At 39.9% G+C, this 25,112-nt stretch overlaps 1 long non-coding RNA gene across 1 annotated transcript in view; it reads right to left on the bottom strand.

Annotated features, from left to right (window-relative positions):
* Nucleotides 1-872: 872 nt before the first annotated feature.
* The window catches only part of LOC134548217 (uncharacterized), a 45,620-nt gene continuing 21,380 nt past the window's right edge, over nt 873-25,112 (bottom strand). The window contains exons 2-3 of the long non-coding RNA XR_010079721.1: nt 13,946-14,034; nt 873-10,729 (exon numbers count right to left, since the gene is read on the bottom strand). This is a non-coding gene — a long non-coding RNA (uncharacterized LOC134548217). The remainder of the gene's footprint in view (nt 10,730-13,945; nt 14,035-25,112) is intronic.

Here is a 25,112-nt window from a genome sequence, read left to right as displayed (position 1 = left end):
ATGCAAAAGTCAGGTATGAAGTAAAGCCAGCACAAGCCAGAACATGTTTGCCTTACATATGAGTAGTCAACCTGACACTATCAAAAAGCAATGCTCTTGGTGCATGTGTGGGGATAATCACTAGGTCTGCCTCATCCCAGAGGCACTATCCTCGGGGTGCTTGCTCTGCATGGTAGGAGTGCAGAATTTCTTGGAGTCAAATGCAGAAGCCTTCCCCCATCCTGACAACCTTAAAAGGTTTTTGTCTAGACAAGAGAACATTTTTGGCATAATTATCCTCTTGCATTTTAATTTTGCATGCAAGTAATTAGAACTGTGGTGTTATAATTTTAAGCTGGCCACGCTGCTTGTAGAGACCTGAACCAAATTCTGAGAGACCTTTGGGAAAAGAAGCTAGAATATTGAGAAGTTAGCACAGTGTCTTATAAGAAAAAAAGAAGTTAACATAGTTTTAAAAACAACACTAATTAATATATATACTGAAAGGTGGTGAAGGAATATGACCCTGTTTCACAACTGTGCCTTTGGACTGATTGACAGCAATTGGATATACACACACACTCACTCATCTTTGATTTGGAAATTATTCATTACCACCCTTAACGCCAGAAAGTTTTCTGCATTTACATAAAGCAGTGGAAAGCTCCAGCAAAATAAAGGAAGATGGATTCTTATTCCAGTCTTCTTTTCATTTCCTTTTGGTCACCATGTATAGTACAACTGTGTGAGGGGCCACACAAGGCCCTCAAGTGGAGTGAGGAATTAATACAGATTAAAAAGGTGCACTTTTTCTGAGTGTTTTTCGAAGTTATCAGTTTCTCATCCTGGTTCACTGTACAGCTGTACAATGGGAGAGCATACGGATGGGAAGATATGACGTGAACATACTCTACCACAAAAATAAACGTTCAGTTAAATGGGGCCTTAGTCTATTTATCATTCAAGCAAGTAACTAGTTCATTACATTGGATGTGCTGTACGCAAACTATTAAAAAATCCTTATCTCCATAGTAAATATGCAAACTGGGAACTCTATATTTTACTTGGTACAAATATATCTGACATAACCGTCTAGCTTTGTAGATGTGCTTGCTGCAAACTCACACACTCTAAATGGCTTTATGAATGTAGAAATCTATGACTTTTAGGGAAATTACTGACAGCAGAATTATATGAGTAATCAAAATCTTCACACACTCTATATACTTCCTTGCTATTCCTATATTACCAAATGACTCCTCTATGAAGACTGTCTGATTTGGAACAGAAGTTATTTCATTTTGGGATGTTTACCCTGCTTTGTGAGTGGAGTAATTATTCTGGAATATGCTCATTTACATTTTGAATGAGTGCCTGAAGAATGGCTCGGAGGAATAATTAGATTGAAAGAGCCATTCTGATCAATTTCTGCATCTGAGGCCCTGCAGACAGGATGTGTCACCAAAGCCAGACCAGAACTCCACAAAGTGCTAATTGAGGCCTTTCACTTAAAATACTTCAACACCATTTGATGTAATATCTAGAATTAACCATTTGTGATCAAAAAATACAGTCATCACACTTTTAGGACATTGTTTATAAGCCAGTTAAGCACAGTACATAATCATTAAGCACCTAGTCAAGGAAGTGAAGTGCAGTGCAGTACAAAGGAAATGCATTTGCCTACAATATGTCATTAGCATTAGCACATTTATGGTCCCCGTGCTTTGTACCACTGGGTAACTGCTGCTAAACTAAAACTCAGAAGAAAGATTAAGATGGCCCTTTGGTGTCAGCACTTTTATTGGATAAAAACTTATCTTGATTTAGAAAAACAGGTATCTGTCAGGGAAAACTGGAATTTCCCTTGAAATGGAGAATGGAAAAGCCCCCTCCCTCCAAATTATTACAATTTTGCAATTAGAAGCTTTCAGGCAAAAATATGGGAATAAGAATAACAGTTGTTTACTAGGAATATTAAAAAATACAAATGCAGTAGTACAAAAAAACAAACAAACAAAAGTCCTAGAAAACCCTGACAGAGTCAGAGATATGACCCTGTTGTCCAGGGTGTTGGAAGCAGTCCAAATAAGTCCTCCTGGAGTAACAGATGTTGTTCTGTGAAGTAGAGATGATCCTGTAGAAAAAAAGGGTCCAGTGCTGGCGAGACGGGTCCGGTCTTCCTCCAAGAATTCAGTGGAAAGCCAGCTGAATTAGTGTTTGGGATTGCAGGTTTCATCCCTGTGGAAAGGCTTTGGCTCCTCCCACTGGGTGGAGCATCTCACAATGGAATGAGGTGCTGTTATCAGTCATGTGAGAGGCCTTAAATGGCCCATTCACAGGTGATGTCCCTCAGAGGAGGATGGGTGCAGGAAGATATAAGAAGGCACTGCCTTATCTGGTGTTATCAGGTGTCCCATTAACAGAAGGCATCCACCCTCCTTCCCCCCCAGAGTTACAAGAGATAAGGAACAATATCTCCCAACTGGTTTCAACAGATGAAAATAGAATACACATTTTTGGTTATATTTTTCAACCCAAGACAAAACTGTGGCCTGGGTGTGAGGGCTTTGTTGAGGTGGTCAACAAGCTAAGTGATAAATCCAGACCAAGTTCTTTTCTTCATCACGTCGCCCTCAGGAGGCCAAGCCAGAAGCCCACAGTGGAGATATCCACTAGCACAGCACCAAGAATGAGGGACTTTTTGGGGTCAGTAATGCTTTCTGGTAGCCTGTCACTCACTGGTATCATTAGTCTTACATCTGTCAAGGAACAAGAACAGGAGGATGATTCCTAGTTTATTTGTGCTGTTAGAAAATGTTAAGACTTTGTGTACAGTATATCTCTTCATTGCCAACATGGCTCACATAATTTCTTCCCACGAGGAAGAAAAAAAAAAAAGAAAAAGAAACAAAAACAAGATAACATATGCTATGAGCAAAAATCTCCCAGGAGATGTTGTGGAGAAGTCCTCTCTCCATTGGGATGGAAGAAATGCTAGTCCTACAGGAATAGTTGTGGGTTCTGCCCCAAAGAGTATGCTTACCAGAAGTTCAGTATTTATCCCAGTAGGAAGGAGAAATAAGAACCTATTCATTAGTTGCTCCATAATAGATTTAAAAATACAAATTTGCAAGGTCACTTACATAAAGCCTGCAATACCATATGCTCAACACATTCCAGAACACCAAACACATGAATCACCGTAGTTATATTCATAAAAATACTCTTCTACTCCCCCAGCACATCACACAGTGATGTAGCTATAGGAACTCTTTCCAGGTGGCAGCTGATTTAAGAGGTTCCTGCATTTGCTGCTTAGTCTTGCCCCATGGCTCTAATCGATCACTTCCTCAGCTGTGCTGGTTAAATTCTATGGAGGTGAGCCAGCCACCAAACTGGGTTTAAAAACCTAAAACAACAACAAAAGAAAACCACTAATACATAAAGTTGCCTGAAATAGCTCTTAGGTTATTTCAGTGATGTAACTGTTGCTACAGCACTGCTGAGGGGGCAGTGACCTGCTGTTCAGCAATAGTGGTGAGCAGCCAAATGTGGGGAAAAGAAGAACTCTCAAACCAGCCTTGCAATCAGAGCCAACAGATTGATCAAGCTAGATTCCTAAAGAACAGTGAGAGAAGGCCATAAATGAGCATGCCACCAGAAAGTGTCCTTGTCAGAAACATTTGCATGGTTTTCAAACAGTAAAGGATATCAGTAGCTGTATGAAGATGTCTACATAACAGTGACAAACCTACAAATGTCCCAAGTCATACACGGGAGAGATGCATGAGTTGGTCTGGGGCCTGCATGCAGGGGCTCTGTAGCATCTTTAATTATCAGACCTTCTGAAAATTCTTTTCAAAAGATGTATAATAATGAAAATACTAAAGCTGAACATTATCAACACAAGTTTTATTAAGTCAGGCTTTTTAACCTGGACTTTACTGAAATGCAACTTTACCGCAGCCCTTTTTAAAAGCTTGCTGTGCGTATTTCTCTGTGTGTGTGTACACATTTATCAGTGTATAGTTATAAATCACATGAATCCTCATCTAGGGTTGTATTGTTTGCACAAGCCTTCAGACTCAGTAAGCCTGTGGGTTTTTTCCCTCACTTTCACTGAAGTTAGACAAGAAGGCCTCAGTGGGACTGACAGAATAAGCCATTCTTAAATAAACAGTGGTGAAAGATGAAGCAAAACCTCCATGCCTTGGATTTAAAATGAGGTCAGTTGGCAGGAGAATTTCCAATTTAACTGACTTACTAATCAATACAGATGAACTTTCTGCTTTTCCATAAAATTAATTCTATTTGTTTGAGGAATTTAAGTCTTCTGAACATTGAATGCTAGAATAGATGAGGAGGTACAGAAGATGGAATGCAACTGTGACCAGCATATTTGCTAGAAGCTTCTTGCAGAAGATAATACTTCTTCAAGGAGAAAATATAGAAAAAAATCAGTATTATTTTGTATGTTTTAAGCCTCTCAGTTCAGCAGTGCATTTTGTTTTACAAAAGTGGGAATGCAAAAAACTCTCTCCTCTGAGAGAGAGTGAGCTGAGACATCCACAAATCAAAATCTGCTGTAAGTCCTGAAGAACACTGAAGAACAGTGTTTTCGTACTATTGCTTTTAGAAAGAAACAGCAAGAATTATGGGAATTTATTATTTTCTTTTCCTACATTTGATGGAAAGGATAGCAGTTGGTGTCTTGAGAACTGTTGTGTCTAGAGTAAGAACTTGGCCCAGCATACAAGGGCCTTCTTCTAAGAAGGTATTAATCTGCAAAGTGAGTTCACAAGAAGTCCTGTTTCAGTAAAAAGAATGGAAGCAAAAAGCTGCTGTTTCCCCACAGGCAGCATTGTGGGTTCTGATTTACGAGTGGGGATGGCCTGGCTGAGGACAGCTGATGTGATTAGACTCAGCCCCCTGCCCTGCTGCTTCCAAGGACTGTGTTTGCTCATCCATGTGGATGGCAAAGGAGGCAAGGGACATGTCTTACTGCTGTCTGCAGCTGCTCCATGGAAGACAATAAGCCACCCTGGAGGCACTGCTCAGTTGGTTCTGGGTAGCTGGCACTAACTTTGAATTGTCTGAGAAGTTTAGGCTGTACTCTGAGGGACTTCAGCACCCAACTGATGGGTGGGCTCAAGCTGAAGAAGCTCACTGAGCATCAGAGCTGAAATTAGCTCGTCACTTATGCCTCTCTTTCCTTGTTAGTTACAGCTCAGAAAGGTCCCACTCATGTTTCTTGTCATAGTATTCTCTCTCTGGGACTTTTAACTGCTAAATTGTGGAAAAAAATATTTTTTCAGTGGTATCACATGCAAGCTCCCAACATGAACACATATGAGACAAGGAAAGAAAGCTCATTTATCTGTGGGCACTCTACTATCATCTCTCTCTTTGGCCTCAGAGCTCATTCCTATTTGGTCTTTTGCCTTCTGTTTTCCATTTTTACAGACAAAGCAGTAGTCTGGGCTTTTATCCTGGTTGCCTCAAAGTCTTCTTCTCTGGCCTCAGCAACAGGCACTGACATCTGTACACAGTGTTTCTGCTGAGATGATTTTGACTTATCACTACTGATGCCTTAAGTTTTTTATTTTTCAGACCCTGTACTGCATTAGTGTATAACACTGAACTCCACATAGAGTGTTAGTAAGCTCTCTTGACATTTTGGTCAGACAAAGCAACTCTGCCAGGCCTGAGAAGCAAGGACACCATCTGCCTCAGGCCTGAGTATAAACAAAAGTGTATCAGGTCTGTGAAAGCAAACTGGGGGAATACTACCTGAAGCTGTAATTGGAGGATTAGCCCCTGATATGCAAAAAGACCAAACATACCTGTCTGAAAAATTGTGACCATTGTCTATCTTGGATGTAGCCTCAGGAAGGCTTTTGACTGCCCAAGGTGTATCTATTGAAGGCTTTTAATAAGTACTCACTTTATTATCTTAATTCTGTCTAGGCCCTATTCTAGGTAGCCAGTCCAAAGCATCATTATGATAACATCATCCTCAGTGTTACTTCCCAACTCAACTTTTGCTTTGTCCATTGCATCAGTCCCTAAGCCCTCATCTGCAAATCCTGTAACTTCTCCTCCAGGATGGAGCTCCAGCAATGCATGGCACTGAACTTCAGGTTTGGGAGAGGAAATGAGAAGTTATAGTGAACACAATGTTAAATTAGGATGGATATGCATAGGTGGAGTGTAATAACCAAACAGGAACTGAAAGGTTTCTGAGAAAAATTAATTGTATTATGACTTTCTGACGTTCAATTTTCTCCCTGGGTTTTGAGATTAATGCAGATTGGGAGTGGGAGGAGGACAGGCAGGCATGAAAGGTTTTTATAAAAACTTTTGTGGTACTTCAAGTCATAAGTACTTTACTTGACTCTTAGAAAGCCACTGGCTGTGCTGCAGGAGCCCGTGAAGGATGTAGCACTACACAGTGGCAGTAAGCCTTAGACATAACACTCTCCTTGAAATACGGTCCACTTACATCCTGTTCTGGCTTTAAAAGCTAAATGTTACATTCCTTTTAGCAAAAAAAGCTTATAACTGACACAAAGAGGACAACTGCACCTTCCAATTTTTTACAATTATAAGTATGTATGTGCAAATTTCTGTGTTTATTACACACCGATGCAGAAACTTGACAAAGCATTAATTTTATATATGGCACTTCTGAGCTGTGCTTGATGTAGTGTTGCATTTGGCTACAATTCAAGATGTGGCTTGATATTTATATGCTATTTTACACTGAAATATGATTGCATGCTTTTAGATTTACAAAACTCTAGCCTTGCCAGGAAATTCTTGCCTGTAAAGCTATTTTAGGACTTTATCAGTTAAAAAGCTTGAGCTAAATTTTGTCCTCACATTGACTTAAATGGATATTGCATATGCAGGTTCACAGGCAAACTTTGGCCTTAACTTTGATTTAATTGTTTAGCATGGTTAGAAATATATACTTAAAAATCCAGGGTGATTAATAAGACTGGTAACAGTTTGAGACTCCTAACCTTTCTCTGATGCTTGGAAAAAGCTCAAAATTTCTTTCTCTGACATATTACACAAACAATATCTTAAATCCCCATGTGTGTTCTATTTGTCACAAATACAGATGATTTAAAAGTTTAAATGAGAAAACTGGCTTCAAAAAAGAAACTTTCACATAGCATATTTCCTTCTTTCACATTTTTTAGGGACCAGTCAAACATCTGAAACTGAATATTTTGTTCAGAATCAAACACTTTTAGCATTGCACAGAAAATTTGAAATATATTTTATTTTATTTATTTTTCCTCTCAGAGAAGTTTTTATAGCTCCTTAAAATTCTTTGGAAAATATTTACTGTTTTCTAACTGACCTGGAGACCAGAGCCAGAAGAGTGTAGACACTTGGTCAGTAGCAACTCCTGGCAACCATTACACAGTTAGCAGCCCATTGGAATCCCCCAGGAATCCAAGTCTTAACATAGGAAAATAAATATGTTTTCAACCCTAACCACTCCAGAAAACACTGAAAATATGAATTGGGAGTACATCCATGCATTGTTCCTTTAGTGACTGTGCAGGCAGTCTGAAATAAAGCCTGGAGAGATGAGGGTGACTAGATCACAGCAGACTACTACCTCAAAATCCTAATATGATCATTCAAGTCTTAACATCAAATGAATCATAACTGTTTATCATTTTAGCAGAAGCATTCCACTAATGTGCATACATTATGATCCTCAACCAAATGTCAATCTTCTCTGTGTGAACACTGCCAGAGCCTCCCCCAAACCTGAAAAACATAACACATTGATTTTTGTGTCACTCAGAAGTCAAGTCACAGAGGCCTTGTTGCATAAACTGCTAATTAACACCAAACAAAAGGCTAGTCTCTGCCCTAAGGAACTTGCAGTTTAATTATGACTGGAGTCAGCACGTAAATACCAACAGAAAATAAATGAACATAAGGGTTCACTTAAGATTTCTCCAGGGAAGCAGGTTTAAGACATTCCCATCTTCTTTCATCTCAGCTGCTCATTTGTAGGATTGAAGAAGTGTTCCCATTTAAAAAAAAACCATCGCTACTGTTAGGGTGAGACTGGTGGGGGCTATTAGCTTGGATCTTTTCCCTTTTCAGGTCTGAGGTGTAACCCTGAAGAGGGTTGGATCAGCAAACCTGATGGGATGGCAAACACATCCCACAGGCAGCTGGTGCTTCAGCCTGAGACTTCTTGGTGCAATGGAGTGGCTGCCTTTGGGATTGCAGCAGGGCACAGCAACGCAGCAGGGTCAGGGGCAGCTCAGTGAGCAGCAGTGCCAGTGTGCCAGCTCCAGGGAAGAGCTTCAGCACCAGTGCAGTGTCCTGTGCAGAAAAATAGCAGCACTGAAAGCACTTAGTGCTTGCTTGAAGCACAGCAGGTGAAGGTCAGAGTCCTTGAAAAAGAAGAGGTGGGAGTCAGCATTGCTTTACTACATGAGGCCCAATAGGGAGAAAATTGGAGCAGTCCAGAAGCCAAACCCCGGTCAGTTAGGTACTGGCTGCATATTAGCCCCTGTCAGTACAATATCTCGTGATGGTGGAGTGAAATGGGCAAGAGCTGAAATTCAGTGCTTTTTCATCTTAAAGCAATGAATGTGCATTTGTTTGAACACTTCAGAAGGAAGAAGCACATGAAGTCAAACAACAGAATTTCCCGTGTTTTGCAGCAGAACAGGAAAATTTTCATCATCGTGATGTAATGGCAAACTGTACCTGTATTACAATGTTGAGGCTATGGGACAGGATATCTACTTTGCTCTTTTATTGTCACATAGACAAAGGAGCAGCACTGTCTTCTCATTATAACATGCCTGACTTAAAGGATAGCTGTTATCACAGTGACATTTTCTTGTAGACTTTATACATACAGTAGCTGTTATAAAAAGCAGAAAGAACTCTTCTCTAAGTGTATTATCTATACACACCAACTGGGCTTTGCTGAATTCCCTATGTAATTGTTATGCTTTATTCAGCTTATAAAAAAACCTCTAGAGGCCACCACGAATTTATGGCACATGTCAGCTTTAAACTTGTTTGTAAAGGTTTAAAGACAGGAGTTGAATTCCCTGGATTAAAATTAATTTTAAATGCTTTAATGGGGTGAGCTCTCTTATTGAAGACTGATGTGCCTGCAGGGTTTTTAAAACACCAGCATTCTAGGATGCAGAGATAGAGATATTTTCTGAGCCAGGTTGCTAAAGGATATCACACACCAGTGGAAATTACCATTTTCCCTTTTGCGGTCACATACAATGCCATAAAAAGGGCCCCAGACTTCCTTATTTAATTGCCTGGTTTCTTTTCATCTCAAGCACAGGGCAGAAGAAATGCATTTAGCTCACCCTTGTAAAATAGCACACATTTTCTTACTGTTATGCCTTTGAAATATAGCACATGACAGCGAATATTTAGAGAACTTCATGAATGGGAGACTTGTAAGCAGCCTTATCCTGGGGATGTTTCTTGGCACGAGGCTTCGGTGGCATCATGCTTCAGTGGTACTGAAGAGGTAAGACAAGTTTGTGCTGGTGGATGTGAGTGCGTGCAGACTTTTTCCCTTTCAGAAGGGTGGCTTTTCTCCTATTCTGATTACCTCAGGACCATGCAATTCATGTGAAAGTCAAACATTTACACACTTTTCCTTAGACTATTTTGAAAGAAGAGAGATGATAATGCCACTTTGTAGCACTATTTTCTTATTGCAACTTGATAGGTGACACAGGTTCTGAAATCCAGTGCAATCTTGGATGAATTGCTTCATGGAATTAACAAATTGCGTGGTTTTGCCTCAGTTCAGCAGTGTATTAGGGAGAGCAGAAATTAGAGAAATCCTGCTATCCCCACTGAAAACAGTCAGAGAACATCCAATGAAGGTGCTAAGTTCGGGTGAAGTATTTAGTACTGTTATACAATTCAAAATTATTGTAAGATGTTCAAACTTTTCATTAGCAAGTGAAAGATCTCAGGAGTTCAAGGCAACCTCAGTGATGAAGACATTGCCAAGGTGTCCAAATGGTGTCTAATGTCTGTATGATGACACATAGTGATAGGTAACAGTCACTCAGCATGGGACAGGAATGATATAAGAGAGGCAGGGAGAAGATGAGGAAAGAAGAAATGGTCAGAGAGAGGAAATCAAATGTAGAACAAAGTGAAGTGAGTTTCTGTCCTGCTGCAATCTCTTTCAGTAAGAGCCAAAGTGGAAGCATAGGACAATACAGCTCCAGCTCAAGCAGCTGGCATCAGATTGCTTCAAGGCATTGGGCACTGCACATCCCTTCTGCTTGGCTGGGACCTCTGTTCAGAGGCAATAAACCTGTGGGGAGAATGGTCCTGCATCTGCTAAGCAGTGCCACCAGCAAGCTGCCTTCCCTGCACCCTGTGCTGACCTGGCAGTCAATCCCCAATGCAGGAGGGCAGTGGAGCCATCACATGCTGCCATCCTCTGCAGCTCACCTCTCTCCCTCTAGGAATTATAGCAGGGCCTGGAAAATGCTTCTCTGAGAAGCCACCTATTTTCTCTGGTTTCTCCATTTTTCTTTCTCCCAGAGGTAGTCAGCAGGCATTTTGACCTTCCCATTATGCCCAAGCTGTCAGCTTCTCCCAAGAAGTGTCTCCTGTTCTGTATACAGGCCTGCCCTTGTGCTAGTCAAGCAGGGAGAAATGTGGGTTCCCTGGTCTCGAGGCAGCAGGATCTCAGTGACAGCTCCTACAAGAAAAGAAGGAAAGGCATTTTTTTAAGGCACCCGTTTTCACACCTCAGACAATAATGATTTATCTGTTAAAAGTTATGAAATAGTGTTTAATATTTGCCCATAATGAGATCTGAACTGAAAGACAGATTAAAGATATAATTCTTTTTACCCATTTGGCTTATCAAAAAAAAAAAAAAAAAAAAAAAAAAAAAAGGGAGAGTACACCAACAACAATAAAGATACAGGGTTTTAAAATATGTAATCACTCTGTTTTGCACAGAATGAATGAGTCAGAAGCTCAATGAGCTGCAGAAAAGAATTTCAGGGGGAGCATGAAAACAGTCCTCCTCCATAGTTGGATAATTTCACTTATTCCTGGAAAAATAAAACCTCCATATTCTAACAGTGAATATTTCCTTTTATATTCCTTCCTATACAAATTCATATGTCAGTTCCCTAGCACACATTGGCACAAGACTACCAGTTGCTGCCGTGCTAAAAAGGATTCAGAGGCAAAAGTATTAAAGGAAAGGAAAAGACTAAAAGTTTCACTGACCAGGTCACCACTCCCTCTCTGTGAGCTGCAGGGGGGAGTGGTGAAGGGCCCACTTTCAGGGCTGTCCCTGCCAGACTGCTAGAATTTACTGTCTTAGGGACCTGCTAGCTGAGCTACCTGGATAGCCAGTCCCTGACCCACATCCATCAAAATGAACCAGGCTAAAGCTGAAACAGGGTGAAAAGTGCTAGCTCAAGCAAATCTGCACAGGGGACAGTGGTGGGGATTGCCAAGCACTCCCACTTGAGGAATTGCTGCTGTCAGGAGAGGACGTGTCGCTTGGAGCTGAAATCTGCAGGGACCTAACAGTCTTTAAAGCAAAGGTTTCTGTTGCTGAACTTGTGCTGTGCTCAGCAGGGTGGTACCTAACCAGCTCTACCCCAGGGGTGTGAGAGAAGAACACATGCAATTAATTCCTCTTGGTGATATTTGCGTAAGAGAGTAGTTGCACAGAACATAAATGTGTATTTTGGGGAAAGCTCAGCCATGAAAATATGACTTCTAGTAGTTAACCTAGTTGATGAAAACAGGAATGATAATTCTCACTCTAATTTTAGTGTGGTAAACTAGGGACAGAGCTCTAGATAAAATATAAATGCACTGAAATTTATGCATTTCACTGTACTTAATGAAAGAACTGATATCAAAAACAATCTTTTGAGGAACCCATTTTTGCAGTTGAAGCAGCTGAGAAGTCTCTCCAGGATTTTGTATTTGTTTATTTATGCATCAATTGCACTTAATATTGCACTCAGAGTCTAACTGTGCATAGGGACATTCAGATGCTGAAGTCCAAGAAGGGAATTTATAAGGGGGTGTAGGTCCTTAATCCTGAGCCTATGCCAAGCACAGCTTTAATTATATTGCAGTTGAAAGAACGGCCAAAAGGTATGTTGGGCAAAGCTTGTAAGAGTATGTAATATAAGAATATGTAATATCTTTTATTAAACTGGCCAGCCAAAAATAACCAGCCTTTTCGATAAGGATGCCTTCTTCAGGCCTGAAACCAAATGTATATTGTCTTCAGCAAAAGTTATGTCAGGATTAGTTAGGTGTGGGAAGTTGCTTCTGCTATAAGTAAGAATGAAAGACAGCTGATTAAACACTCATCAGCTTACAGAATGAATCCCTATAGAAGAGGGTAGGAGGAGATGTGATGGGCAAGCCTCATCTCACCCACAGATGTTGCTCCCAAGAAAACAAGTACATACACTTATATGTACATATATACTGTTGAACTTCATTATATTGGTATCTTTGAGGGTGATTTTCATTTGCAGTTCAGAGCAAAAGTGTAATATTACAAATCATATGGCACAAAGCAAGTGTTAACTGATGAAATATGTCTGGTGACTTACTGAAGTGAAATGCAAGGGTCTATAGAACAGGCTCACAAAGTCTTATTGATTCCAGCATATGATTCCCACTTTCCCCACCACAAAGACCCTAGACCATAGATTTATGTCAATTCACTCTTCTGTCCATATTAACTAATCAACCTCTTTTATGATCAACTGGACAACTGCACTAGAAACAGAAAGGAAATAACATATATCCTGAAAAATTCAAATCCTCCTAGCCTCACATCAAAGACTCTCCCTTCCCAAAACATCTGAATATGAGGGATCTTCCAGTTCTGCAGAGGAGCTCCTGTCGTGGGGACCAATGTAAAACCCTTTTTGGACTGGGACAGAACAGACTAAAATCCAGCTGAAATACGGTAAGAGCTACAGAGGGTGGAGGTGTGCCTAAAGGTAACACATGCACTAAACATCCTTCCTTCAGTGTATACTGAAGCAGCAATTAAATATCCCTTTGGTCTCTGGCAGCTGTAATGCAGAGATAATGCCCAACAAAGGAAGAGCAAAACCAAAGCTGTGTGACCTGATATGCTTCCCAGGGGCTTGCTTGCAGAAACAGGATCTGGTAGCACTGATCTATTTTGCAGCTGGATGTGAGACAGTCAAAAAGTGAGAACCATGCCAGAAGGAAGAGAGAAATCCAAAAACTGTGAGTTTCCTTCAGCCAGTAATTTTTTTTTCCATAAACAGTGTTTTTGGGGGGTGAATTACTAATCAAAAGACTTGTCTGAGTTCTTGAAAATAGAAGGTGCCTCTTTCTTAATATTGCATGTTCAGGAGAACAGAACTTTGAGTTTGTTCCCATTTTTTTTTTCAGTGTTAAATATTTAAAGACTGTACCAAAGGAATTCTCTCTGAACAGCTAGCTACTTCTAAGATGAAACTATTCTGGGAGTTTCAAGTATCAGCACTGGGTGCTTGAACCAAGAAGTGAAACTTAGTTTCCATGGCAAATAGAAGCATGTCATAGACAACTAGGATGCATTTGTTTAACTAGTTTTGCATTAGCAATTTGGCAAGGAGTGTGCAACAGAGCCACCTTGGTTATTTAAGCCCTTCTAGGGCACAGAGCTGTCCTGGCAGCTTTTCTTTCATCAGGTTAATTTTGAGACAGGATCAGGGAGATGAAACTTTAAAGATTTTGCAATTTTTAATTAAGAAATTGTGTAAGTATATGAACAGCCACATGATGAACAAAGTAACCAGACATGAAAGAGTTTATGTTTACACAATATGTACAGAAATAAAAAGAGTCATATAAGGAGAGTGATACCTCACTTCAACCTACTAGAAAACAGTGTATCCTGAATTACCTCTCTCCGTGCTTTCATGAATTATCTCTTGTTTATCACCAGCATCTTTAACAGAATTACCAGCAGAGCTGAGCCATACAATACTGTTGCTGAAAAACAAAAGAGGACATTATGAGTTGCAAATGGTATGGCACCTTGAGAACAGTTTTTCTAATTTTCTGTCAAATTAGAAAAACTATATGGCCTCTGCATGCTGAAGGAAATGCAGAAATGGCTGGGGAAGAACTCAGAATTTTGCACGGGACCTTTACTTCTACCCCAAAACCTGCCAACTTCCCAAGCTGGCATCTGGCTGCTGCCCACTGCCTGCAGTGCTGCTGGGCCCAGGGGCAAGGCAGAGCCCCAGAGGTGGCACAGCACGGTGGGGAAGGCTCCCAGCACCATAGGTAACAGCACCATCAAGGGTTAATCTGCAGCCAGGCAGCAGGTTACACCTTACCTGGCCAGCCCATCACCCTTGCTTTTTGAGGAAGGACTGGGTCTCATCTGGAGTGGTGGACTCATAGGGATGGAGAAATGCATTTGAAACAAAGGAAAGGGACCGGATTAGAAACAAATATCATATTTTAACCAGTGAAGGATGAAGGAATGACATGAAAGCACCATGCCTATGGAGCACATAACCTTATATACAGAGATACAGCCTCATATAAGTAATGCTGATACAGTGAGATCTTTATGAAGAGGCACAAAAAGAACTTGGGGAATCATCATCTGTCTCTCCATCTTAGTTTCAGAAACCACGCAAATATGACTAATTTGGCCAGTGCTAGCATGCAGTCGCAGTCTATGGAGTTACTGCTGTCTTCTCCCTTGTCCTCTTTTAGATTTCTTGTCTAAGTGGAAAATCATCAGACTGCATTTGGGTAATGAACATCAAGGAGATGACATGAGAATGGCGTGTATAAATAAAGGATATTTTAAAAGGAAATATATGATTGAAATGTGCTTTAATATGGAATTTTAAATAGTCAAAAGAAAAAACATTTCAGAAAATAATCGAAGCTTGTTGATAAAAACTGTGATTCCCTTAGTGATGGTGAGTAGCTTCTTATGCAGTGACACCAGTCAGACTACTGACAGGTTATGAGATATCTTTAAGTCTATTGTAACTCAAGCAGTAGGAACAAGCAAGTGGCTTGAGTCTTATTAAAAGTGGTGATGACAAGATAAACTTCGTTCCTTAAATTTCAAAAGCATTTCCAAGGAGATTAAAAAGAATTTATTTCACCTAAGAAGAACAACTTGAAAGATTACAGCTCAGTGAAAGAACATCTCTTGGGCTGTTTTTACTCCAAGGTCAATTTGAATCTTTCTTGAATTGTTTGAGGACTAATTCCAGAATTAATCTGGTTTCATGCAGTGTAACTGAGATCAGAACAAGGCCAGAGGATTTCTTCACACTACCTTTCCTGTTGAATAAGCATGAGCATATTCCCTTTTTCACTCACTGACAATATCATGGACCAATCTGGAATTATTAAAAGGTTTCTCCAGCATTAAACATGATCAGTGATATTGTTAGCATCTTTTCAAAAATCACCAAAAAAATCTTCTCATAGGAAGTATCTTAATTTGCAAAAAGCTATTTCCCAAATGATATTGTGGTTGTAGACTTACATATCTTTTAACAACCTCCTATACAGATGTATTCCAGCTGCTGTTTCATCAGAAAGCACCACCCCTGATGACAGGTATATCTTTAAATGTGGATTTATTTCAGTTACTTCTAACTAAAAATGAGGGCATCTGACATTACCCAGCCGCATCATTTGTAACAGAATCATAAAAGGATCTCTGCATCCTGTTACACAGAGCTGGTGTTGAGATCTCTGCCAGTTGCAAATCATGCTGTTTACTGGCAACATATAAATTGAACAAACACAGAATGGATATGGTTGAAAATAGGTAAGCAAGAACAATAAATCTCTGATACAATTTTTATAATATGGCATATTGGATTTCAGCTGGAAAAGTACAGAATTCTAAAAATATCCATGAATTTTTGTATGGACATCCCAAAATTTTAATTGCTCTTTGAGAAAATAGGAGAAATACCCCATAAAGAAAAATTGAGTTTTAAAAATATTTTGTATTATTATGGAAATGTGCAGAGAAGCATCAAAGTTCCCTTTCAATAATTTAAAGATTTCATGGGGTTTTTTTGCAGATTTTAAGCCTTGATCTGGTTAGAAATATCTATGTTATGCTCTGTGTATGCCTGGTTTCATAGGCTATGCATGTATTAGTCAGGTTGCACTTTGTGAAAAACAATTTAATTAGGTCATTTTATGTTTGTCTCATTAAATCACACATATCCTCTCTATGTATCTACATTTTAAATTTTAAAGATTATATATAATATTTTGTACAATTATTATGACAACTGAGAATTATATTACATTGGCATTAGGGTGCAATGCAATTTATTTGTTTATTATGTATAAGCCATGAAAATACACTTCCAAAAGTTATTGTAAGAATGTAAGTCTTTTTAAGGTCAAGCATATGCTTTCAACATTACTTTTACACTGTAGTTTTTAAGGTAAAAGGTTTTATTTAAAATCTTAGTTAACATGAGGATTTAGGAATGGAAAAGACTCTTCTTCAGAGGATTGAAGAAGACAGTGTATGCTGTTACTGCCTGTAGGCTTGAAGAAGTATGAAATGTTGAGTGAACAGAGCTCCTCAAATACTACAGACTGGATTTTTCAAATCCTATATAATCTTCTAAGATCAATTCTAAAATAATGGGTGGCCAGACTGCTGGTAAAACAGCTAGCAGAGGACTATACCTAACTTTATCTCATCTTTCAATAAGCCCCTAGAATGACCCACAAAGGGCAAACAGTCTTTTTATATGTTTATTGTAATCTACTTCACAATGCTGCATGTAATTAGGCTTAACGAGTGTAGCAAACTTACTTTTTATTTCTATTTTCACTGCACTTTTAAAAATAATTTCCCAGCCTTTGTAAAAAGACTAAAAATTCTTCTGTAACCCTCATCTGATCAGCATCCCACCATGACTGAGAGTCGGTCAGATTGTCAATTCTGTGATCATAGCAACACTCTTTGAGTGGCAAAACCCCTGTAAATACTGTACAGCTATGGCAAATGAATAGAAAGACTCTTCTCTGCAGGTACATTTCCCTGAAAAGGTAAAAGAAACTTGTGACACAGAAGGAGGGAAATTTATACCTCACTGGATTGGGCTGAGAGCTATGACTTTCTAATCCTTTTAAAATGGACCAGTGCAACTCTGAGACTGTCTGTTATCAAATCAGTAATCTCTTCCCAACCCCCAGTTCCAGGTTAGTGTTTCACCCAGTCCTCAGCTCTGCTGTGAGATGAAAGAAAGAAAACATTGTTCTTTCTCTTCATTGCTTTCACAGAGAAGACACCGAGGGCTGGAAAGGAGCCCAGGGAACCAAGACCCCAAGGTGCCATGAGACACTCAGTGAACAGCAGGTGTCCCCTGAGCTGTTTTTGCCTCTGCTGCCAGAGGGTGCATCCATCAGGGTCCATTGGGATCTGTCCTAGAGTTCATCTGGCCCAGTCTCAGGTTGTTTTCTTTGAAAAACCCTGCTTGGGCACAGTAGCCCAAGCAGGACTTACCAGACTTCTTTTGGCCCATTTTGCCCCAGTCCAGCACAGAACAAAGGCTTCCAAGGTCATGAAAGTCCCAACAACTCAGCACATTTTCTAAAGGGCAGAGCAAAATACTGTTTTTGTGCTGGTTTCAGCCTCTCACAGGCCTCCCACATCTAACCTTGCTGCCTTTATGGCATGGTAGTTGCCATTTGCCAACACAGCACTGATCCACAGGTTGGTTTGTCATCCTGAGTCTGACAAAAAATGTTTCAGGTAAAGGTGCACAAAACCCCAGAAGGAGCAGGTGCAGAATAATCTCTCTGTGAGGGTAATACCAACCTAACCTACACTAGCTGGTAGTTCTCTTATGCTCTTGCAAACTGTGTGTCCTCTACATTACTTATCCTGTCTAATTAACTATGAATGTTCTCATTATCTGTATGTAATCATTTTTTAAATCCTGCTAAGCCCTTTGCTCCAATTGTCTTTTAGCAAGCAGTCCTAATAGATAATTTCACAGTGCATAAAGAAAATTTCCTTTAAGTCATGGTTAAACATGTTGTTTCCCAATTTCACGTGCCATCCCTTTTCTCCTCTCTTCTGACACCCATAAAAGGAGTCTCCCAGTTTAGGTTCCATTTAAATTTCCAGTATTTTGTCTCTCTTTGTAACTTAGTCTCTCTTACTTGTCTCCTTCCATGCATGAACTATCTCACGCTCTCATGATGCAGAGGTTTCTATGAAATTCTCATGATTTTAGCTCATTGGCACAAAACCTCAGCTTAGGCTTTGTTTGGCTTTGTTTTTTTGTTCTTAGATGTGACTACCATGATTTGGCATACTCCCAGTTTACATATCCATATTCTCCTCTGTTTTCTTGTCTATCTTAGCATTTTTTGATTTTTATTACTGATGTTACATTACTATTGATGTTGCATGTTGAGCAGTTTTTCATTACAGTTCAGATGGTGAAAAAAAATGTTTTTCCTGTATGCTGACAGAGACGTTTGTTTCCAGCAGTCCCTAGAAGCTCTGTTTAATCCAAAATAGATAACAATATTCGTCATACATAGCTACAGTTCTAAAAATCTTGTGACAGGCTTTAAGAAAAGCACTTTGGGTCTCAGGACTGTGTGCTTATCTAGTAAGGAGGGTTTGGAATTTTTCAACAAAACATTTTTATAATGAAATGTAACTTCTATTGCAAATGTTCCACCCTTCTATAGAAACATTCACTGGTAACCTTTCTATCTGTATTAAGTTCACATGAAATTGTGATGAAAGTGTGTTTTCGCATGAATGCATGTAAGAACAAGAGAGGGATTTTAGTACTGATTTTAGTACTCTGTCAGTTTTTACCCTTTTTTCTCATATACCCCAGAACTTCTACTGAATGTTAGCAATTACTTGTAAGAAGAACACAAACTTCTCCTGGCAAGCTTCTTGTTTTTCTATAAGAGATACATTTCAATGGCATTTTAATTTTTACATGCTTCAGGAACCAGAGTGATAAATTATTTTTTGGATTGCTTTTGCTTTGTGGCTTGCTGAATAAGAATTAAGGGAAAACTGGCAAGGTACGTGAGTTCATGGTCATTTTGTTAGAGGGCTGAACATGGGGAAAGAGTACAGCTGGCAGCAGAACTGACATGATTCAATGAGTCTCTGCTGCCAAGTCAGAGCTCAGCACCAGAGATGGCAAAATCTGCCCTGGACATGTGATACCTTTCAAATAGGAAGTATCCTGAGAGGAAAGGGTGGGAGGAGGGCAAGCAGCTGCTGGGAGTCAAGAAATTATGGATCAACAAGCATATATAGCTCATGACACTACTTGTCTGGGGGTGGTCAAATGTTGATGAAAGTGGGTCTATTACTGCCTTAATTTGCTTTTGCCAACAGCCATGCAAAAGATATCTGTAACTGGAACACAAAGCAACTTGAAGACGTAGCTGTACTGCTATGGAAACCTGAGGTGTCCCATGATTTTTCAGATACCTAAGCAGTACTTTACAAATATATTTACTGTGTGGGCTGTGTAGGCTCTTTAATCCCCTGAACACCCCCAATCTGCATACTTAGGAATACTGAAGGAATTTCCACAGTGCTTTTTGAAGTTGTACTTGATGAAAAATGAGGAGAAAAGCTGGTATTTATGACCCTAAAGGCTGTAAGTCACCTCTCTCTTTTCAAGGGTATTGTCACATGATGTGAGGCAGCCATGAGCACAGGCTCAGCAGGTTTCACCTGGTGTATTCATGGAGTGCATGTTTGGTATTGCATTGTGCAGGTTTTTAACACCTCTCCAACAATACTACTGTTCAGCTCTGACCTGTCAGGGCAGTTCTGTGTGCAGAGATGAGTGCCATGTTCCCTTCATATCATGTAGGAATTCTGTCCCACAACATTATTCTATAGCTCACAAAGAACCTCTGCTCCCAATCACCCCAGATTTTGGCAAAGTGTGTCTTTATTTTCGCAACGGTGGTGACTGTTCTCTCATCTCTACAAACACACAAATGCAAGCTGAAGTTGAATTCTGTCTTTCTAGAGAGGGGATAAGGAAGCAGGATTTCATCTTCACTGATGGTCTGCTTGTTGATATCATTCTTGAAAGTGAGAGTGCTAAAATGAAGACACGAGAAGATGAGCTTCTGGATGCTGCATATATTATAAGCAGCCAAAATTTGGCTAACTGGACTTCAGAAGCCAAATCAGCTGAGGTTTGGAGCTCTAAGCCCTCATGTAATTTGATAGGAACATACAATCCTCTAACTTCAACCTTTTCAGGTGCAACCGTACCTAATCCCCGTGTGAGTGCCAAACCAGTATGTTGCAAGTGGACTCAAATGCTGGATATCAACCAACTCCACACCAGCTGGGAGTACTCAGAATCTGCATCAGCAGAGCTAGCAGGGCCCCCTCAGAGGCAGACCTCCTGCCTGTGCTTCCTTTGGTGTTCCAGGCTCAAAGGTACATGTGGCTGAATTTGCCAGAGCAGTCTGCACTTCTCGCAATTCCTTATGCATGAACCTTTCTTGCCAGGGGTGACCAAGTCACAGCTTTAATCCCTGATTAAATCTGGTAAAATGACAGAGAAGAAAGAAACTTAACTGGAATTTGGTGATTGATGAAAGTCATATACATATCTTTATATATATAATATTAAAATTCTAAAAATTCTTTTGATATAAAGCAGCAAAGAATTACTGAAATTCTAGTGTGACTTTTGCTCTTTATTTAAGTCAGGACTTCAGAGCTTAGAGGGTGAATCCTTTCTGCTCATGCTCTGCAGCCACATCTGGAAGGTGTAATATTTGCTCAAGTATTTTTTATGCATAGTCAGGGACTTCATGTTCTGGCTGTCAATGAGCACTATTTTCCTATTGCTACAGTTTCAAATTAGGAAAATAGAACAGGTGCAACCCAGATTTTGAGAGGAAAAGCTGGAGATTGCTGTGACATTAACACACAGAGGGATCCCAATTTTCTTGCTGAAGTGATCCATTAAAAACCCCTTAAAACAAATGAAATGTTTTATTTGTTTCCAAGTAATATAATTAAAAATAACAATAAGATAATGGCAAACAAACGATAGATGTAGGCGTTGAATGGAAAAATGACATGGAAAAAAATCTACTTTTATTCTTTCAGACATCCAAGGTGTGTCAATCTTGGATGTCTGAAAGGTTCAATTTCCTCCTTCGTCTGGAAATATTCAAATACTTTTCTCTCCATAGAGAAAAAATACTCATTCAGTTATTCAGGGAGAATGAACTCCTGGATGTTTTAGAAGGAGTTTCTGCATGGCTTCAGATAATAAGGTCAGTGAATGTTTCAGGATCCCATATAGGGGGGAAAGCCTCAGCTCTCAGCTACAGAGAAACATCACTTATTTCAGAGCTTTCAGTGCTTGTGGAGCTTGAGGTCTGAGTGCAAATCCAGACAATAGAACTAAAGGTCTTACTCCTGGATAAGGAGTGAAGAGTAATCAAATGCCATTTCTTTTCCTTATTGTAAATATGTTAATCATCTAAAATATCAGAGCTCTCTTTTTGTGCTCAGATACAGTTTCTTCATTTTTTTAGTATTTATTTTAGCTTTTAATGGCAGGTCCACTTGTGTGGGCAATGGAGGAATTTTTCCATATGAAATTTTCCTGTCAGTTATTCATAAATGAAGACACAATGAGCTCTTATGCAAAAGTGGATGTTGGCTAGTTGTTCAATCATTTCCTTAAATACAAATGATTTCTGGGAACTTCAAACTTCCTCAATTTCAAAGCAGCTACTAGGCTTCTCCTAGTAAACAATATAACAAATTGTGATAAAACAAAGTCAGTTATCTTAAGTACTACTATTCACCTGTAAACATGCACTATACTTTTGTTTACAAAAGAAGCAGCAATATGTCCTTTATAACATTATAAAGGACCCAATAAATGGTAATGACGATAGCAGGACTGCCACAAAGTCCCAAGCAAGTGAAATGTCACAGTTTATGGGTTCTGGGTGATGATTACTAGGCATGTGTGCTATCTGATGCCTGCAGCCTGGGCTCTTTCACTCATTTATTGACTAAACACGGCGTGAGTCATTAACCTTTTTATTTACACACACACACGCGTACGTACACACACATACATGTGCATACACCCACCCCGAACAGCCCGGCTTCTGAAAACTTGTGAGCTGTAAACATTAACAATTTATTTGTTCTGGCAGCTACAGGCACTATTTCCTTCTCAGTATTTCATAACATCTCCTAAAAACCTGGCCTTTCTCATCAATGGGAATTGTTCTGCAGGCACACCCACACACGCACGCTCACACACTCATACGCAAACACGCGCAGAGTACACTGGAAATAGCAAATATGCCATTCAAGAAGGCTGTCATGGAAATAAAATTCCAGGGCACTGGGCAAGTATAATAAAACAACAAAAGGTTGTGCTTTTACGTCGGCTGCCTTGTCCTGGCTCTCTGTGCTTGCTAAAAAAACAAACAGGCACAAGAAGAATAAGCCAAAGAAGGTGAAATAGCTTGTGAACCATTTGTCAATGCAACTCTTTCATTAGAGAAAATAGTTAAAAAATATTTTCAATTGTGGAAATACTTTTCTTGGGAAAAAAGAAAGGAGCAGGCACCTGACCAGCATTGATATATTTCAGCTGAGGATTTAGATCAAGCATTAACCCTTCAACTGTCTTGTTTCAGCTAAGGTGGTAATGCATATTCAGCATGGATTAGGAAAGACAGATTTAAAGGTATTTGTGTGCTTAACCCTTGTATAGTCAGGAACACAAATACTTGGAAAAAATGTTTAAAATTGACATTAAAAGTCTAATAATAACTAAAAACACCCAGAGAGGCATCTCTCTACCAATTTTAGCTTAATGTCTGAAATCACTCCAGGGTAATTGGTTCTCCTCTCAATAGGAGCTGGATAGTGTACTTGAATGAACAAAAGTCATAAAGTATCCACTGCTTGCACAGAAGATACAAAGAGAAGAGGAGCACAAGGGCTGCTCCTGGAAGGAAGGAAGGTGTTTTGACCAAGGGTCTCATTGCTTCATGATAGAAGAGAAAGAGACATGAGAGGCCAGAGCTGGGGTCTGCAGCCTCCTTGCCTAGCATTGGGTCGGCATTGCCCTCTGGCCTCAGCTTCTGCATAAACTCAAGCATTTAGTGCTGTTCTTACATGGGTGTCCTCTCAAAACTGCCTAAGAGCCATGTGCAGTTGGCCAAGCTGAGAGAGAGAGAGGGACAGAAAGAGAGACAGAAGGACAGAGAGAAAGTCTCCTTCAGTAGGCGGCTCATCCTGTCTTCATTTAGTGTTCAGAGAGACTCATGTCATGAGGCTGTGGATAGCCTACATGAAAAATTCCTGGAATTTTATTATCTTGAAATCCTTTTTCTTTTTTTAACTGGTTAGCATATTAAAAAAAAAAAAGAAAAAAAAGACAGTTGTACAGAGGAAAGCTGCACTGTGCAATGGTCTTTGCTAATACTGTTGTAGGTTTATACTTGAGCATTAATAGTTCATATTGTTTATTGTTTATTTGCAAAATAGAGAAGGCAACCCGTTCATGTCTCATAGCAGTGCAGTGGCACCTAATGAATTCTTGTGTTGCATTTTCAGCTGCAGGTTAAATGCTGTGCATACTGAACCAGCATAGCAGTATCAAACACTTTTCTGGAATTCTGAAGGTTCTTATGGACCATTGTCCTAAAAGCACCCTAGGGCTGTGATGGTGAATGAGCAGACACAGGAGGTGTAGATGTAGGTGGAAGAAAATTATCAGCATTTCTCTTTTTGCCAAAAAGCAATGCTTCTTTTATTTTTTTATTTCACAAATCCAGATGCTATTGCTTTCTATTTTTCTTTAATGTGTCTCAATGGATATCACTGTTGTACGTTCCAGTTTCTTGTACCAAGCTGTATTTTCTCTGGTTACATCCTAACAGCTGATAGACGGATGGAAGGAAACCTAATTTCTTTCCCTGTCTAACATCTAGTCTGTGCATCACCATGGATTCACACCACACACCTACTCTCTTTTTCACTTTATTATGTTAGGTAACTAGTTGAATCTACTCTAAGCATTTGCTCAAGGGACCAGAAAGAACAGTGATTATTTCTAAATAGGATTGAGGAATTTGGCAGACATTAAGAACATCTGTAGTTATGCTTCTGTCTCCTGCTTGATGCTCAAATTTATGCTGCCTGTGATTGCCTGGAGGCACAGGAAAGCCTTCGTGGCACACGCCCAGTTTTATATCTGGTCAGATAAGTTTCAGTGCTTTCACTGTTTTGGCCATGGCAAGAGGCATGAAGACTGATGGGCAATTTCTGTAATTGAGCGTTTCAACTGTTAGCCAGCGCGTAGAATTCCTGCTGTTACAAATATAACAGGGGGAAGAAGTGTGCTGTCAAAGTGAATTAAACACAGCTCTGCTTTAATTAGCAAAGTGGACTGCACTGCAGGTGTCCAAGACTTTCTACTGAGTATGCACTTTAAGCTGCACAATCTAAAATTGAAGAAGGTCCCTTCACTTGAGGAAATGAATTTGCAGGCCCCAGCTGGAAAGAGCAGAAGCATAGCACCCCTGCCAGAATGCTCAGAGACCATATTTTACTCATCCTCACTTCCAACCCACAAGAAGAGAAACAAAAGTGCCTTGAGGAGGGAGCTTACTGCCAGGGGGCATGGTTAGTCCTAAAGCCTTGACTGCAGAGGCACAGAGGCTCTATAGGGAGTCCCTTTGGTAGGGAGCCCTCAGAGGATGCTTAGATATTAGTGGCACAGGGATTGGGAAAAGATCTAGCTTTGACATGGAAAAAAATATTATTAAAGGTCAAATAAGTACCTGTGCACGCCTACGTTTGTCTACAGCATCTCACAGCTGTACCTTGGAAGAAAGACTCTGCCCACCACTGACTTCTGCATTGTGCCTGACTGAAGTTTTCCATTTTGTCCTTCATTAGGAATAAAATGGTGTCAGAGTCCAGGTTTCAAATGTTTATATTGGATCTTCCATAAGACTTGAATTGAGTGAAGGGAAGTTGTGGTTGA

Source organism: Prinia subflava, chromosome 3 (assembly GCF_021018805.1).
Source record: "Prinia subflava isolate CZ2003 ecotype Zambia chromosome 3, Cam_Psub_1.2, whole genome shotgun sequence".
NCBI lineage: Eukaryota > Metazoa > Chordata > Aves > Passeriformes > Cisticolidae > Prinia > Prinia subflava.
This window is presented reverse-complemented; position numbering and strand designations above follow the sequence as displayed.